Source organism: Oratosquilla oratoria, chromosome 43, assembly GCF_046742065.1.
Source record: "Oratosquilla oratoria isolate Oo_2021 chromosome 43, ASM4674206v1, whole genome shotgun sequence".
NCBI lineage: Eukaryota > Metazoa > Arthropoda > Malacostraca > Stomatopoda > Squillidae > Oratosquilla > Oratosquilla oratoria.
In genome coordinates this window covers 12774447-12791847 of record NC_134819.1, presented here as the reverse complement: position 1 = coordinate 12791847, position 17401 = coordinate 12774447, and the positions used below count along the sequence as shown (strand labels likewise).

General features: G+C 41.5%; 1 protein-coding gene across 1 annotated transcript in view; it reads right to left on the bottom strand.

The window, feature by feature from the left end:
* The window catches only part of LOC143022071 (cysteine and glycine-rich protein 1-like), a 162127-nt gene that overhangs the window by 38719 nt on the left and 106007 nt on the right, over positions 1-17401 (bottom strand). The window lies entirely within an intron of this gene.

Sequence of the window (17401 nt, the reverse complement as noted above, 5' to 3'; positions counted from 1 at the left end):
AAGCACCAATGCGCGCGCGCGCGCACACACACACACACACACACACACACACACACACACACACACACGAGAAAAAAATGTCTAAAGCATGTGAAGAAATACAATTTTCTAAATAAATTGGACTCGTGATCGACAGCTATTTCCCTCCCGGAGGAGAGCTCAGAGCTCGTATGACCGATCTATGGGTAATGCTATGACCTTATACGCACACACACACCCAACTCCCCGCCCTCGAGAGTTGGAGTAACGACTCGAAGCGCAGCGATACTGAAATAATTTCAGCCCTGGGCAGGATTCGAACTAGGTACCGCCGGCACCACCGTGCTATCTGGGACTCTACCATCCGCGCCACCGGTTTTGTGTGTGTGTGTGTGTGTGTGTGTGTGTGTGTGTGTGTGTGTGTGTGTGTGTGTGTGTGTGTGTGTGTGTGTGTGTGTATTTACCTAGTATTTTGCGGGAAGGGGAGCTATGCTCGTGTTGTCCCGCCATTGTATCTCTCAGTGTCTAGTTTGCTTTTAAACTCGTGAATGGTTTTTGCCCTTACTATTTCATTATCCAGTTTGTTCCAAGTGTCTAAAACTCTATGTGGAAAACTGTCTTTCTTCAGTTCTCTTCTATAGCTATGTTTTCTTAATTTCCTTCCATGTCCTCTTGTGTTTCTCTTGTCCCAGTTTAGTAATTCTTCTCTATCAAGTATCTCTGTGCCTTTCATGATTCTGTAGATGGTCAGTAGGTCTCCTCTCTCTCTTTTGTCCTCCAGTGTCGGTAGCTCCAGTTTAGCCAATCTCTCCTCGTATGATAGGTTTGCAAGTGCAGGTGCCATTTTTGTAGCTGCTCTTTGGACTCTTTCTATTTTCTTTATGTTCTTTTTGGTACTGGGGGACCACAATGTCGCCGCATACTCTAGTCTAGGCCTTATCAATGTAACCAATTTTTTTTTTTATCATGTCTTCGTCCAGGTAAGCAAAAGTGTGTGTGTGTGTGTGTGTGTGTGTGTGTGTGTGTGTGTGTGTGTGTGTGTGTGTGTGTGTGTGTGTGCGCGCGCGCGCGCTTCATTTACCATTATCAATTATCATTACTATTATCATTATTACCGCCATTATAATTATTGTTATCATTCTACTATAACTATTATTATTCTACTACTATTACTATATTTTTCTCTCTGGTTGCCTTCTTGACCACGTCCTGGCTCGCCAGTAGGCTACGGCCGCAAACCGTGAAAGACCAGAACCAAATTCCACAGGCGGCGGCGGCGGCAGCAGCTACAGTAAGGAACAAAGGTGACGCCCCCTCCTCATCAGTACCCGCCAACATACCCTCCCCCTCCTTACCTCTTCCACTCCCTCCCTGCGAGTCGTCCCCGAGGAGCGCGCACCACCCGGCAGCAACCCACGCCAGCCAGCCAGCCAGCCAAAAAGGGATGTTATGAAATTCGGAAATCTCCGACATTTCATCGGAATACAAACGCCTATAGAGAACACTAACAAAGGAATACAAAAAAAAAGGCAAACAGCAAGACTTATTGGTCCATACCGGGCTGCTTGCGAAATGAAAGGGGGTAACAGTGGAAATTGAAAACCACCGACTTAAATGTAAAGTGTACGAGCTGACGATGAGGAGAAATAAGTTAGATTTGGGTTGGACTCCATATATTTATCTAGGCAGTTTTTAAACGTGTCCATTGTATTAAACTTACAACACGAACTGGTAGTTTGTTCCAAACACAATGATTTTACAGGAAAAAATCTATATTCATTGGTGCTTAATCTCTTGTAGACTATTATTTTGTAACCATTATTTCTTGTGACATTACTACGGTCCACAATAAAATAATCAGTTCATAATGAATGCATTCTGTGTTTGGATAAGTTGAATAAATTACTTTCTTATCGAATACTGGAGATGGTGCCTTTCTTTCTCCTTCACCTAATCCTGTTCGTCCATTTTCCCGTCCATCAATCAAGTGATCAACATATGCCCTCGGCAACCCTACAGAAATTACATCGGTAGTTATAATTTCACGCTTCTCCTGCGTTGTATACCACACATCTTTATTTTACTTGTCGCCCTGCGATTCTGATTAGCCCAGGAACCCCCCCCCCACCTTCCCACCCTGTGACCTCAGCGGCGAAATGCTTTCGTGCTTTCCCACCTGTGTGACGTCAGCGACCCACTCTCCCTCTCACCCGCCCCCTCCTACACGAATCCCATACCTCTAAGACCACCTTCAACAGGCTGCTTACGCACCTCCCCCATGAAAGAGGTCTCGTTAGATCGAGATCCCATTCACGAGTGGATGGCTCGTCCCCTGACCTCAATAAAATCGTTCGTACTCAGCCATAATAAAATATATAAAGCGTGACACCGTATTACCGGGGTCAACGCCCTTGGGCCATTTGATACCCTGCCATCCAGCCCCAAACTTCCTCCCTCCCACTCCCTCCTGTGACACAACCTACCCTAGCAGCGGATCCCTCCTCTACCTCCCCTCCCTGAAACTCCTATCCCTACTCCTTCCTCCCAGGGGTCAGGTGTTGAACGATGCTAGGGAGTGGCAGCGCATGCGTACGTGATTCATTACTGTCTTGGTTCACGTGCTGGACTTGTGATCGACAGCTATTATCTTCGCGTATGAGAGCTCAGAACTATTATGACCCGATCTATGAGTAATGATGTGACTTGACACTAACACTGTGCGTATGTGATTCACCATTGTCTTGGATCACGTGTTGGACTCGTGATCGACAGCTATTACCCTCATATATGACCGATCTATGGGTAATGCTGTGATCTCACACAAACAAACACACAAAAATCTCCGCCCACGAGAGTTGGCGTAACGGCTCGCAGCGATACTTCAATTATTTTGGCCTTGGGCTGAAGCAGCGGTTGCGAACGCTACCTCTGTGCCGTCGAAAGTGTAGTGTGTGTGTGTGTGTGTGTGTGTGTGTGTGTGTGTGTGTGTGTGTGTGTGTGTGTGTGTGTGTGTGTGTGTGTCACCAACCAGAGGTTATAACCAGTTTTATTCCGCGCTGCAAATGTCTACTACTTTTTACCAAGTGGCGATTTTTTCTCCACTATTATTTTTGTATTATAATTTGGGGTTTAATGAATTGCAATTTCTAATTATTTTTCTTTTCCCCTTCACTAAATCTGAGAACTGTAAAATGAAATTTAACATTGGTGTTCTCGGTCAAAAAATAAATGCATGAACACATTATAAAATAACTAAATTGAACATTTACCTCTCGTCCTCTCCATTGCCTGATCAACAGACACTCGCTTTATACCCAAGGACCCTCCCCTCCACCCCATCCATCCATCTATCCATCCTACTTTCGGTCTTCCCCTCAACTTCACCCCCCATCCACCTCTGCCTATAACACCAATCTTTTTGCTGGTCTTTTCTCATTCTGTCCCTATGCCCAAACCATCTCAATATCCTTTACACCAGCTCATGTGCCCAAACCATCCTAGTATCAACCCCTTATACCAGCTCTCATTCCTCAACATCTTTCACTCCCCCAAGACATTTACTTATTTCCCACCACTTATTTACCCCCAACCCTACTACAGGTGACTTTAAAAAATTGTAAATATCCACTTCCTCTTCCTTTACAACTTATCTCCAACTAATTGCCATCTCCTCCCTTTGTATATCGCATTACTTTAGTTTTGTCCAAACTTACTTTCAGCTTTCTCCTTTCACAAGCCTTCCCAAATTCTTTCACTAGCTGCCTTAGACCCTCTGACCAGTGTTCCCTCTAATTTTTTGCTGTGTGTGCAGAAATTTGTTTGTATGCAAACTTCGCATTTTCTGAAAAGTATGTGCGTACCCATGAAAGTCACCATCTGATCATTTAAGCAAAAACGCACAATTTGTAAATTTGTTTTACATATTACCTCCACCAAACAGTGGAGTGCCATATTTTTAGTGAATTTATAAGTCGATGCTTGGGTGGAACTTCTTTATTGAATGAGTTTTAATGTCATTTGAAAACCTTGTGTGCGCACGTTTTTTCTTTATGTGCACTAGTTGTAACATAGGTGCGCGCGCAGATGAGCACAACTTAGAGGGAACGTTGCCTCTTACCCAGCTACTGGTACAGTGTCGTCAGCAAACAACATCTGGCTCACCTCCCACACGTTTACCATTTCCATCCCCCTTTCCTTCACCCTCACATTTACTTATCGTGCCAACCCATCCATGTTCATGAAGAGTATGGCATGAAGAAGAAAAAAATAATTATACAAAGAAAAAGAAAAGGGGAAAAGAGGAAGAGGATGAAGAAGAAGGGAAAGATAAGGAAGCAAGAGGCAGAAGTGGCGAAAGAAACCAAAGAGGCAGAAGACACGAGAGAAAAGAAGGGGCAGAAGAGGAAAAGGAAGAGTGAGAAGTGGAGGAAGAGGGAGAACGAGAACAAGAATAAGAACAAAAAAAAAGGAGAAAAAATGAAGCACAAGAGGATGTAGCGACAGAAGATGCAGGTGAGGAAAACGAGGAACAGGAAACAATAGCAGCAAAAGGAGAACAAGTCAAAGAGGCAAAAGTAGAAGAAAAAGAAAAATCTGGAGAAAATCAAAAGAGGCAGTAGATGCAGGAGAAGCATATGGAAAACACGAAGAAGCGACAGAACAAGACAAAGGAAGTGGAGGAAGAGGAGGCGATGGAAGGGGGAAACCTATCCCGTCCACCTTGGGATGACCCCCTCCCTCCCTCCCTCAATCTCCAACACAGCTCTTACCCAACCCCCCGCCACGAGATCCTTCGGCGCTCTTGGGCATACTATTTACTTATCTTTTTTCAAACTCTGTAAGAAAAACTGGATCTTGAAGTTACGGGTCTAGAAATGTATTTATCGGGAACAATTTTGTTGTACTGATCGCAAGAATTTTTTTACAATGCAATGTAAAATATATGTATCTACAATTCGTCTTACCAATGTGTTAGATCATGTAACTCGCTTCCACATGTATGTAGGAGTGTGCATATATATATATATATACATATATATATATACATATATATATATATATATATATATACATATAAATACTTCACTGAAAGTGAATGTTAATTGTGTATCTATTATTTTCTTAAATGTATTTTCCATGTCTTACTATGGACTTCCGTTCCTTTGAAAGGAGGTTTATGACTTCACTATACGTAGGTGGTCATGTTTGCTATATCGCGATTTCGGGTTCAAGACCCTTCTTTAGTAGCTTTCAGGAATATTCTATCTGGTCAGGATAAGAATTACTCCGGTGGTATATCTAATTATGTTACTTTATATACTTAAATTTCTGTACTTGCTCTTCACTGGGCGAGTTTGCTGGTCACCTGGGAGATGTTACCTGGTAACTCAGGCTGTGATGAAATGTCACGTGCTAGGGGAAGCCTCCGAATTCGTGTTGTGACAAAATTTCCTGTGCTTGGGATTGTGGCGTTTTTGTCTCGGGCTTTGATTTCTGGGGTTAAGTCTCATGCTTACGGCGATTTGTTTCATGCTTGGGAGGGCCCTAAGGTCATCAGCTTGTGTATTTTGATATGGGCTCAACTCTTTAATGTATAATGACTCTAAAATGTGTGTGTATGTATATATATATATATATATATATATATATATATATATATATATATATATATATATATATATATATATATATATGATATAATGTATATATGTATGTATACATCACCCGCCCCATCACAATCTGTATACTCATTTTTACTTACCTGAAGATGGTTGTATGAGTCAACCGAAAACTTGTATTCTATTTTTTGTGTAATGTTCCTCTACCAAACAATACCAGGGATCTCGGAAGCCCTTCGATTTATAAACAATCCATTTGGAAAATTGAGACAATCACAACGAAGTGGAAACAGAATTAGCTCTGGTCTTCAATCAAACTCATATTTATATAAACACACACACACAAACACTATATATATATATATATATATATTTATATATATATATACATACAATATTTATATATACACACATATATATATTTATACATTACATATATTTATATTTACACAAACACGCACACACACACATATATATATATATATATATATATATATATATATATATATTATACATATAACCTTTTTATTAAGAAACAACTCCCTTCGTATGAGCCCTGTCAGAGGAGAAACGTCTTCTACATGTATATATGTCAACACAAAGACTGTGTAACTACTTCTTAAGCAGGAATGACGACTATTCGTCTATCCAGACACCTTAATTGCCACGCACAAGCAGGATCCATCAAGAATTATTACTTATACGACCATGGAATCTCACCGACGAGAGAACTTCTGGTCAAAGACACCATAATTCTTGACCAGGATGACGATGCCCATCGCTTTTCCCTATTGGAAGCCCTTCATATAAAAGATTCATCACCCTCAATAAACACCTAGTGTGGTGATCCCCTGACCACCCCTCAGTAGAGATATCTCGTCACTCGTACCTGTGTTTGTTTGTTTTTTATTAACTTTTTTTTGTGTTTATAACCCTTTTCACAAAATCTATGTAGTCAGTTGAAAATGTAACAAGAGTTACGGAACCTCCTGCTAGTAGATCATAGAATCGACTTTATTCGTCTCCATACCCTACACTTTCGGAGAATTTCTTAAACAAGGGTGAGAAATGCCTCTTCAGAAGAATTGAAGGTCTTCAGGAAAAGATCAACGCTGAGATTTCCGTCGCGTCTAGTACTACATGAATTCGAGAAAACTTGTTGCCGAAATACACAAATATACACATGTACATACAGTACATATACACACGCATATATATATATATATATATATATATATATATATATATATATATATATATATACATATATATATATATATATATATATATATATATACATATATATATATATATATATATATATACATATATATATATATATATATATATATATATATATATATATATATATATATATATATATATGCAAAGTAGACCACTTGGAAAAAGTAACTAACGTAACAGAGCGCTTTCGTGTATTACATCTTCAGTGCAAAAAGTACATAGTTTAATACAAATACATAGATTATATATACATGAAAAAGGAACAAGGACAGTTTGCATAAGAGTAGAGGACATTTACCCCCTGGAAGGCGGTAGGTCAGGTCGCGAGGGTCGATGCATCCACTAATGAGGGAGGAGGGGCGACATTAGGTCACACTCGCAGGGCTACATTTTATCTGTTATTCTTTTGCTTGTTTCTTGACAGATAAAATTGTCAAGTTTATATAAGCCCTTGTGTAAGTTGGTATTTTGATCAATGGTGGTATGGATCAAATTACATTCTATTAAGTTTCTTACTATTATACTGAAGATGTAATATACGAAAGCGCTCTGCTTCGTTAGTTTCTTTTCCCAAGTGGTCTACTGTGCATAAGTGAACACACGTACCCGTGTTCTTATTAGCATATATATAAATATATGTATATACATATATATATACATATGTATATACATATATATATATATACATATGTATATACACATATATATATACATATGTATATACATATTATATATATATATATATATATATATATACATATATATATATATATATACGTGTGTATATATATATATATAGAACACTTCAAATGGGCCCCAACTGTCATCCCATGCCGAAAAGATATCGTCTACGTACCTGAGCCAAATCATTTCGGGCGGTTTGATGCTGGGCAAAAGGGTACACTCAAAATACTCCATGTACAAATTGGCCAAAACAGGAGACAAATTGGAACCCATACTGCAACCGAATTTTTGACGGAAGAATTGGTCTTGAAAGGAGAAAACATTTGAAGAAACACACAGGCGAACTAAAGCAAGAATTTTGTTGACAGGGAGGGGGAAAGAGTCTTGAAACGGTTGCAGTTTGGTTTCCAAAAAAGTAAGTACATCATCAACATTAATTTTCGTAAATAACGAGGAAACATCAAGGCTGAGGAGCTTTAAACCCTGAACTTTCATATTTTTGGTCTTAGAAATAAAATCACATGAATTTGTGATATGAGAATTAGAGAAATTACCTACGTACGTATATATATATATATATATATATATATATATATACAGACACACACATAACTCGTGGCGCAGTTGATAGAGTTCCCGGCTGCCACTACGAGGTCCGAGTTCGAATCCCGCCTAGGGCTGAAATAATTTCAGTATCGTTGCGCTGTGGGTTGTTACTCCAACTTTCGTGGGCGGGGAGTTGGGTGTGTGTGTACGTGTAAGGTCACAGCATTACCCATAGATCGGTCATATACGAGCTCTTCCGGGGAGAAAATGGCTGTCGATCACGAATCCAACACGTGATCCCAAGACTATGGTGAATCACACACACACACACACACACACACACACATATATATATATATATATATATAGAGAGAGAGAGAGAGAGAGAGAGAGAGAGAGAGAGAGAGAGAGAGAGAGAGAGAGAGAGAGAGATCCAATCCTGAGGGCCTCTGGCCACGAATAGTTGTTAGATTAAAAAAATGAACAACGTGTGAAAAAATGGCTCCCGTGTCCGGTCCAACCACTCTGATCTGGCAAAAATTTTAACCCTGGAAAACGGAACCTGTCGGCAACCTCGATATAAAAGTTGCCTACTACGCTATTTTCCGAGTGAGGAAACTTCTTTTTTTCTTCTTCTTCTTCTTCTTCTACAAAACTGAAAGCAACTCTCTTGGGTCTGATACTTCACAGACTTTTGACGCATCTGAATATCCTTCGTTAAAGAGAGAGTGACATAAAGGTGAATAAAGTAGCCTGGAGTCAGCCGGATTGTGTGTGTGTGTGTGTGTGTGTATATATAAAGAAAAAATTCGGCTAGGATGGGTATTAGTGCTTTGTTGGCAATAACCATCGCTTCTATCCCTGGAGATTACAGTATAGCATTAAAGAGGTGGAGTATCAAGAGGTGCTTCAGAAGAGATTTAAGGCAAGCAGTTGCAAAAAGGGGAGGGGGATTTGGACAAGTTAAAAGTGATCAGCGCATTCTTTTAATTAAGAATAGATAGAAGCCTCCAATCATAATAAAAAACCCTGCACGACTCTCATCCGTAGGGGCGTCATTAAGGAGGCTATTGATCAAGTCTCCAACGTCTACACTCCCGGAACTGAACAAGATACTTTGGCGTTATCAGGAATAAAAAATAAATAAATAAAAAAAGAAAACACCATCCGCTAAGGAAGAGAAATCAAGCAACTGCCAACTCTTCAGTGTACGAGTGTTCTAAGCCTCGGCCGACACGAACAAAGTTTCTTCTAGCCTACTCAAATAAAATAAAATAAAACCAGCCATCCTGCGTCCACTGCTGAACAAAGGTCTCTTTCATAGCATTTCATAATTCACACGACCGAGCCAACCTTTGCCACGTCACTCCTGAAACTTCTCAATCTCGTCTCTCCACCTGTCTGGTTTCTCTCTTCCACGCTTTTCATCTCGCGGCATCCACCCTGTAACACATTTGCTCCATCGTTCATTAGTCGTTCGCACCAACTTACCTGCCCAATTCCGCTTCCCCTCCTTTACCGCCTCCACAATATCTTTCACTCTAGTCTGCTCTCACATCCAACTTGCTCTCTTTAGGTCTCTCAGCGTTATTCCCATCATTGATCTCTCCATTCCCGTCTGTCCAGTCCTTAGCTTTGTCTTCATCGCTTTCGTCAGTTTCCAAGTCTCACACCCGTAGATTATTGCTAGCAGAATGCATTTATTGTAAACTTTACGTTTCAAACACTACCTCTAGCCTACTAATGCACAGTAACTCGTCGTCCTCTTCTTCATCCTCCAACAAACTCAAAGACTTTGAAGATTTCGGCCAGTTCTGCTTCTCCAAAACCAGTACACAACTAATTACAAACAGACAGTTGGCACCCTCTGCACACCCTCATTAAAATTCGAGAGCAACCCTCGTTTGAACATTGTATACATCCATAACAAAACTTCTCAAAAAGTCCCCTTATTAGGCCACCTATGCCGGAGAAAAATGCGGACCCAACACCCACGCAGAAAGAAGTGAAAGAAACGCAGAACACGTTAACGTACGCACACACGCGTACATGTGCCCTCCACATTATGAAAAATGCCTCAGCGATAGATATAAATTGTACATATATGTTTACATATGTGTGTATTCTATTAACTGTATTCAGCTGCCAGTTTTACAAACTCCTTTTAACGACTATAACACTATTATAAAGTCACCTCTTTCTCTTCTTTCTTTCAACGGCGGCAGGGGAATTGTTTTTAATCTCTTCATACGTTTTATCGGATGGCTGCTGGGAAACCTTGTGGTCTCTGCTCTGTATTTTCTCAATCATGTTTATGCCCTTCATTCTGTGCGTTTCATCTTTATCTCTTTTATGTTTCTCTATAATCTCTGTTTCGCCCAGCAGTTTGTTTTTGTAAATTATTAATTTCCCATTGAGTAATTCATCGATGTTCTTTAAACGAGTCATTCCATTTCCATGTACTTTTGCATTTTGTGGCGAATTAACTTTCCACGATTAGCTTCAAGCATTTAGACTGTAGAGATCTGTAACATGTAATCTCCCTCAACCTTTATTCTTCTCGTGATGTCTGCATCCTCTGTAAACATATTAGAGTAGCATCAAGTAATGCGCCACACCTTTCACAGCCGAGTTCCTTTTTTTTTTTTTTTTTTTTTTCTTATGAGGATGGCGCGCCACAACCAAACCACGCTAGTCACCACCGCCGCCCTCCATGCTGGCAGCATGGCATCCTTCACGATTCTTCTCAGGTACTGGACGGTCTTTCAGAGAATCCTTTACCCTTTCAAATTTTTTATATATAAGTCCTCCTGTGTGTGTGTGTGTGTGTGTGTGTGTGTGTGTGTGTGTGTGTGTGTGTGTGTGTGTGTGTGTGTGTGTGTGTGTGTGTGTGTGTGTGTGTGTGTGTGTGTGTGTGTGTATGTGTGTATTCACTTGGTCTTTGGATCACGTGCTGGACTCGTGATCGACAGCTATTTCCTTCCTGGAAGAGAGCTCAGAGCTCGTAGGTCCGATCTATGGGTAATGCTATGACCTTACACACACACACACACACACACTCCCAACTCCCCGCCCACGAGAGTCAGAGTAACGACCCGAAGCGCAGCTGTACCGAAATAATTTCGGCCCTGGGCAGGATTCGAACCAAGCACTACGCGCACCACCATGCTGGTAGTTCATCGCTCTACCAACTGCGCCACCGAGTAAATTTTGTGTGTGTGTGTGTGTGTGTGTGTGTGTGTGTGTGTGTGTGTGTGTGTGTGTGTGTGTGTGTGTGTGTGTGTGTGTGTGTGTGTGTGTGTGTGTGTGTGTGTGTGTGAATGAATGAATGAACGGACATGCGAACGAGTGAACGTATCGAAAAACTCGCGTAACTTGAGGTGACCAGATGTCGAGGTTCTAACGGTGTTCTCAAAATAATCTTTCCTTATATAACTCTTATATAAATCCTTGGAAGGAAAAGATTTATATAAGGAAAGATTTTTTTAAGAATACTATCGTATGATTCTTACGGTGGTATTCTTAAAAAATACTTCCTTGTATAAATATTTCCCTTCCAAGGGCACTTGTCTTTCTTTGTGCGTTTAAGTTAAAACGAGTGCGCTCCACGTGCAATACTTTGTCGACTCGCGAAGGCCTAAGCCAGCGGGTTTCCGCTCGATTCCGCTGCCAATACAGTAGTTCCGACGCGAAGCACAACACGATTCGAACTCTCGAAAGACTCGTATCAGTCGACTCAAGTCAAATGTTCACAGCTGAGTTTCTTGGCTAGAAGCTCCCTCTACCCCCGCCGGAAAAAAAAACACCACACTGCTCTTGTCAAAGATAATGCAGCAAGGCACAGCACCTCCATAGTATGCCTGACAGCCGGAGCTGATTCACCACACCGCTTCACTATACAGTATAGCGACCCCCGACCTCCTCCTCCTCCACGCAAAATCTATGGAGCAGACAGGAACATCCCTTCCGACTGCGTCATTCCCTCACCCACAGTCACTCTTTTGTACACTTCCTTGCTCGACGAATTACTTTTGTACCCGATGTCCCCTTCACCCCGTCAGTCTACCTCATTCTCTGTCTTCCCCTCAAGTTCACTCCACCCACTTCTGCTTTCCATACTCGTTTCGCTAGTCTTCCTTCATTCATTCTTCCTATATGCCCAAACCACCTACGAACTCTTTGCTCTACCTTGTCAGACACCTCTATTTCTATCCCTGTTCAGCTCAAACACGTTCAGGCTCTCTCTTTCCACCATTTAGGTTCCAAGTCTCTGTTCCATACAGTATCGCGGGTACAATCATTCCTTCAAAGCACTTTCTCTGCGTTCATCCCCACATATCTATTTCTTACGACACTTCTCATTCAACCCAGAAATTGAATTAACCTCCACCTCCAGTCCTCCACTAACAACAACAGCAACAACGGCATTAGTAATGCTAACAGTAACAACAATAACAACAATGATAATAATGATTACGCTGAATAGTCAAATAAACAAGCGAATAAAATACTGAAAAGGCAGACTTTATTCTGTCTAGTTTGGGCCAGAACTTTCGCGCCAAATTCTTCATGAATCCACGTTTCCCACGCCTTTGCCAACTCACCCTCCCATTCCCACGCAGTGAGAAGCGAGGAACCCTGGCAGGGCAAAGCCCGGTCAATGGCGGCAAACCACTGCGATTCTTAGGCGGACGTTGGGTGGCCTCCCCGCCAGGCCAGGGTTGTCGACAACCTTCGCCAACACCAACCAAAAACAAATGCTCCAACACTAATATCCCCGCTTGCGCGGCATCCTCCCCCCCCCCCTTCCTCTCCCGGCTGTGCACAAATCAGCGGTGCTTCCCGTTGCGCTCCAACTCCTTCCTCTATCCCCACTGACCTTCTGCATCCGTGTTTCGCCGTCAATAACCAGCGCTTCTCGCTACATCCTTCCGCTACTCCTAACTTCCCAACTGGATAAATGATGACGATAATATCGACGTCATGTTTTAAGTTTTCAGAAGTGTTAGGTTAGGTCAAGTTGGGATTGGTTTGCTTAGGTCTTATGTAAATTTAGGTTTACTTAGTTTGGTAAGCTTAAGTTAACTTAGCTTGGGTTAGGTTAGTTTTGTACAGGCTTGGTTAGACAAGAATAGGATAGTTGTTGGCAAATACAGGCTGGAATTCTCGAAATATCACCATAGAGATGGTGAGTAATCGAAGATGGCGGACCGTTGGCATGCAACGGTGACAAATCGTTGTTTTCATTGTGCGGGCTGTTCTATCACATTGGAATATTCGCGATATCGGCGTCATGACCAACGTCACAAGGGAACAGAGACTTTGCCACCTCCCCCCCCCCCCACACCTCTCTGGCACTTCTTCGGTGTCTACATCCAGGTTACATTCATTCTTTCTGTCGCCAGATGATTTTTTTGGGGGGAGGGGGGTTCTTTAGGTTGAGAGATGAAAATCTTCGAGTTAAGTGTCTGCACGCAAGTAAGCTAGTTACTTTAATTCATTGACCAAATTACTGTGTAGTATATAGCATAACATCCATAACATAATACATTATGCAGCCTTCTTAAAACTAGTATGGTCCATTATACAAGTCTATCTACAAATGATCTCGTACATCCAGCGGCGGCGCCAGGAATTTTTAGTTGGGGAGGCTAAGGGGGGGCTGAGCAAATTTTTTTGGGGGGGGGCTAATAGTAATATGATAATACACATATATTATCCTCATTTCAGAAGGGGAGGGGGTTAATGGTTGGGCTAGCACTGATGGCTGACAAATCTTTAGCCCTGGCAATTAAAATTTCCACTTAATAAAATTATTTCAATGAGTGTTTTAAATTTTCAATTTGCTCATTTCAGTTGGGGGGGGCTAATGGGGGGGGCTGGCCACTTTTTTTGGGGGTGCTAAAGCCCCCCCCCCCTGGCGCCGCCACTGCGTACATCGCTTCTTGAATAGAGAAACCCTCTGCAAGTTACAGTATACATACACTATGTATGCCTTCCTCACAGATAAAGTGCTTATTGTAAAAAAAAATCCACCAGACATGAATATCTAAACCTAGTAAAACATGTACACAAATCATAATACAGACCGCTAATATATTCATATACAACATTCATATTCACATTATTACTGCCTAATACCATTTCTTGCAGGGCATTTCTAAAATAGACACCTACACTGAATTAAAACCTAAAACCTACGGTAACTTTTCAGTATTTCATAAGCATATTTGCATACGGTACTCCTACAATGGAATATCGCTGGGTAAGGCGTCGTTACTTGCGGCGAAGGTCGAGGGAATGACGGTTCGAAACATGCCACCGGCGAAGTTGAACCAAGGACATGGTTCATTAAATTCCACGCTACAAAGTCCCCTGTCCGCAACACAATGAAGGAAAGTATTTTTTTTAACTGATGAAAAATATATATAGCCTATCATCATAGTGCCAGTGGTATCAATACTTCTGTGTGCTAGCAAGCCCATCCATCCCATTAGACAGGATATGCCTGACAAACTGATTTGTGTTTAGTTATACACTTTTATATATGAAGGTACCTGGTTTATTTTTGTTTCGGTGGTGACCGTACATACTGTAATTATCTATCTATTGTGGCAGTCTGTACTAAATTTACTTTGTATTGAATTTAAAAAATAAAAAATATTGATTTTTTTTCTATTTGTGCGATGTGCAGCAATAAGTAAATATTAAATGCACTACGTTGTACTGGGTAATACTGGGTATCCCGGTATGGTATTGATAACTTTTGTTTGGTTGGGGGTCCTCGGCTGGGGACTCATCGTGTCTGGGGGTCCTTGGTATGGTCGAGTTTGGGAACCTCCGACTTATATCATAACCTCTCTCAAACAAAGCCACCCCATAGCTTTGCCCAACCTCAGCAGTGAGTGTACACACTGGACCAATACGTCTTCCTCGGTCTGTACAAGGTCCATACAGTATATGGACCTTGGGTCTGTACACCACAGCGCACATCTCACGGGCACTTCTAAGCTACCAGAAGAGGCTGGACGACCGTGTTGTGAACAGCTGCCCAGGATGTAACACTTCACCCCATACCATACAACACATAATGGAAGACTGCATTATACACAATCATGCACGCAAACAACACAACATACACTCTATAAAGGATTTGTGGGAAAACCCAGTTTCGGCTGTGGCCTTCCTTGGGGAGACGGGACTGCTCGGACAGACAGTCTAGGGAACGACGACAACAACAACAACATCTCACGGGCACATTTCCCGGGTCATGCGGCCCCAACGCCCCATTTCGATTTTAAGGTCGTGGAACACAAGGGGCAGTCTAGTGAAGGCTTGTCCTGTGTGATCTGGATCACACTGCTCATCTGAGTAGGCTCTGTGCCACTAATAACACAGTTTTGTACGTTTTGTATTTTGTGGCATCTTCTAATCTGCTCATTGCTAGATTCATAATGCATCCTAATGGGTTTATGCCCATGTTACAATGTTTGGCTTTATGCATAAATCGGTAGCCTGGAGTGTTGGCATATCTACACAGTTCCAACACTATATGAAATGGCTCCTCTCTATCTTATCAAACCCATTTAGAATCCAAGAATAGTTTTCTCGTAACGATAAGTCCATCTTACCAGCATCGGTGAACAGTTATGGACGAGATCTTGGGTATAGAGGGGTCTTTTATAAATTTCGTTATTGTTTATACGAAAAAAAAAATATATATATATATATATATATATTTAGTACTATGCCATATTCGTTATGGTAGTCTACAACAGTATTCAGTTTCTTGACACACTTCCCTCGTGATGTTGCTAAAATAAGAGTGTCGCCCATCAGTAAGAGAGCGTGGAATGCGGCGTGGAAACCCTCCGTTGCCACCCCACGGGTCATCTGGTTAATGTCAAAGACGAATAATTAAATATTGGCAGTTGGATGGCGCGCCCTGTCGCACCCCCTCCCCTAACAACCGAGGAGTTTATCGTGACATCTTTAGTACATTTCATATACAATAATATATGGACTTCATAGCTTTCAGCATTATCCTTCCACATCCTAATTATTTCATGCAGTTTGAGTTTATTTCTGAGCAACTAGTACGTTTTACAATAATCTATAAATACAACATGTAATTTAACTTTGCATAAGTTTTGTATAATCAAACAGCAACCTTAGTGTCATTATTCATTCTAAACATCCTCTCTTTTCCATAGCACCAGCCTGGCATCTGTCTATCACGACCCAGAGCCCCAGTCTGTTCATGATAAGTGTGTTGTAGACTTTTGGACAGGGTATCCATTATGCTAATTCCTCGGCAATTATTGCATGACATACAATCTCCAGACTTAAACAGAACAACTAGTTTACTATAACATCAGGATAAGGGGAAGCAAAACCCTGAAATACACCATTAAACAGTGTGAGCAGACACAAAAACAGGGAGCAGGACCAATGATTAATCCCAGACCGATTCCCACAAAACTTTTCTTTGCATTCATTGTTCAAGCTCTATAGGTGCAAACGGATCGTCCGGTACAGGATTACCTGGTGTTCTGATCAAATGTCTAGTGTCTCAAGTTCCCTATTTTCAGGATTCAGTAACTGTTCAAAATTAGATTTAAACCGACTATCACTGGATTGGGTATTGTCTGACCTATCACATATTTTACCTTTCCAATTTATTGCTTGCCATATTATTTCGCTGTCATTTTCGTCCATTAACCTTCTCCACTTTGTGTACAGTCACTCAGTTTCCTCTCGGTATTCAATATATTACATTCTCTGGCTACTCTATCAATCACTTTATAACATTCATCTACTGCCTTTTGTACAATTTCCGCATTCATCAGTTCCATAAATGGTGGCTCCCACTGGGCCATCTTCACAGCAAACGCCTTGATGTCAACACCGATGTGGTTTGGGTCATTGGTAATAAATGAATTACTAGGGGCATGGTCTTATCCAAGTTACTTGCACGTTCTGGCAAGTGCAACGCTGATATCCCTCTCCCTTTTTTTTCTAAATATATTTCCACGGTGACTGGTGCGGGATCCGACCCCCTTTAATTTCCTGTCGTATCTGCAGGTAATTCAGCATGTCCACATACTTATATTTAACCAAAAACAAATAGATTTCGGAGATCCACTGCGTGCGCCCGTATCATTTCCTAGCTGTGTCTGATCACATTTCAAAAGGTTAGTACCATACCATATACCAATGGCCTTTTCCCCTTACAAGGGAGGTAGACAAAGTCAAAGGCATAAATACTCTCCCACCCATTTCATCCCCACATACTCCACTCCCATTCACCACCCCTCCCTCCCTCTTTT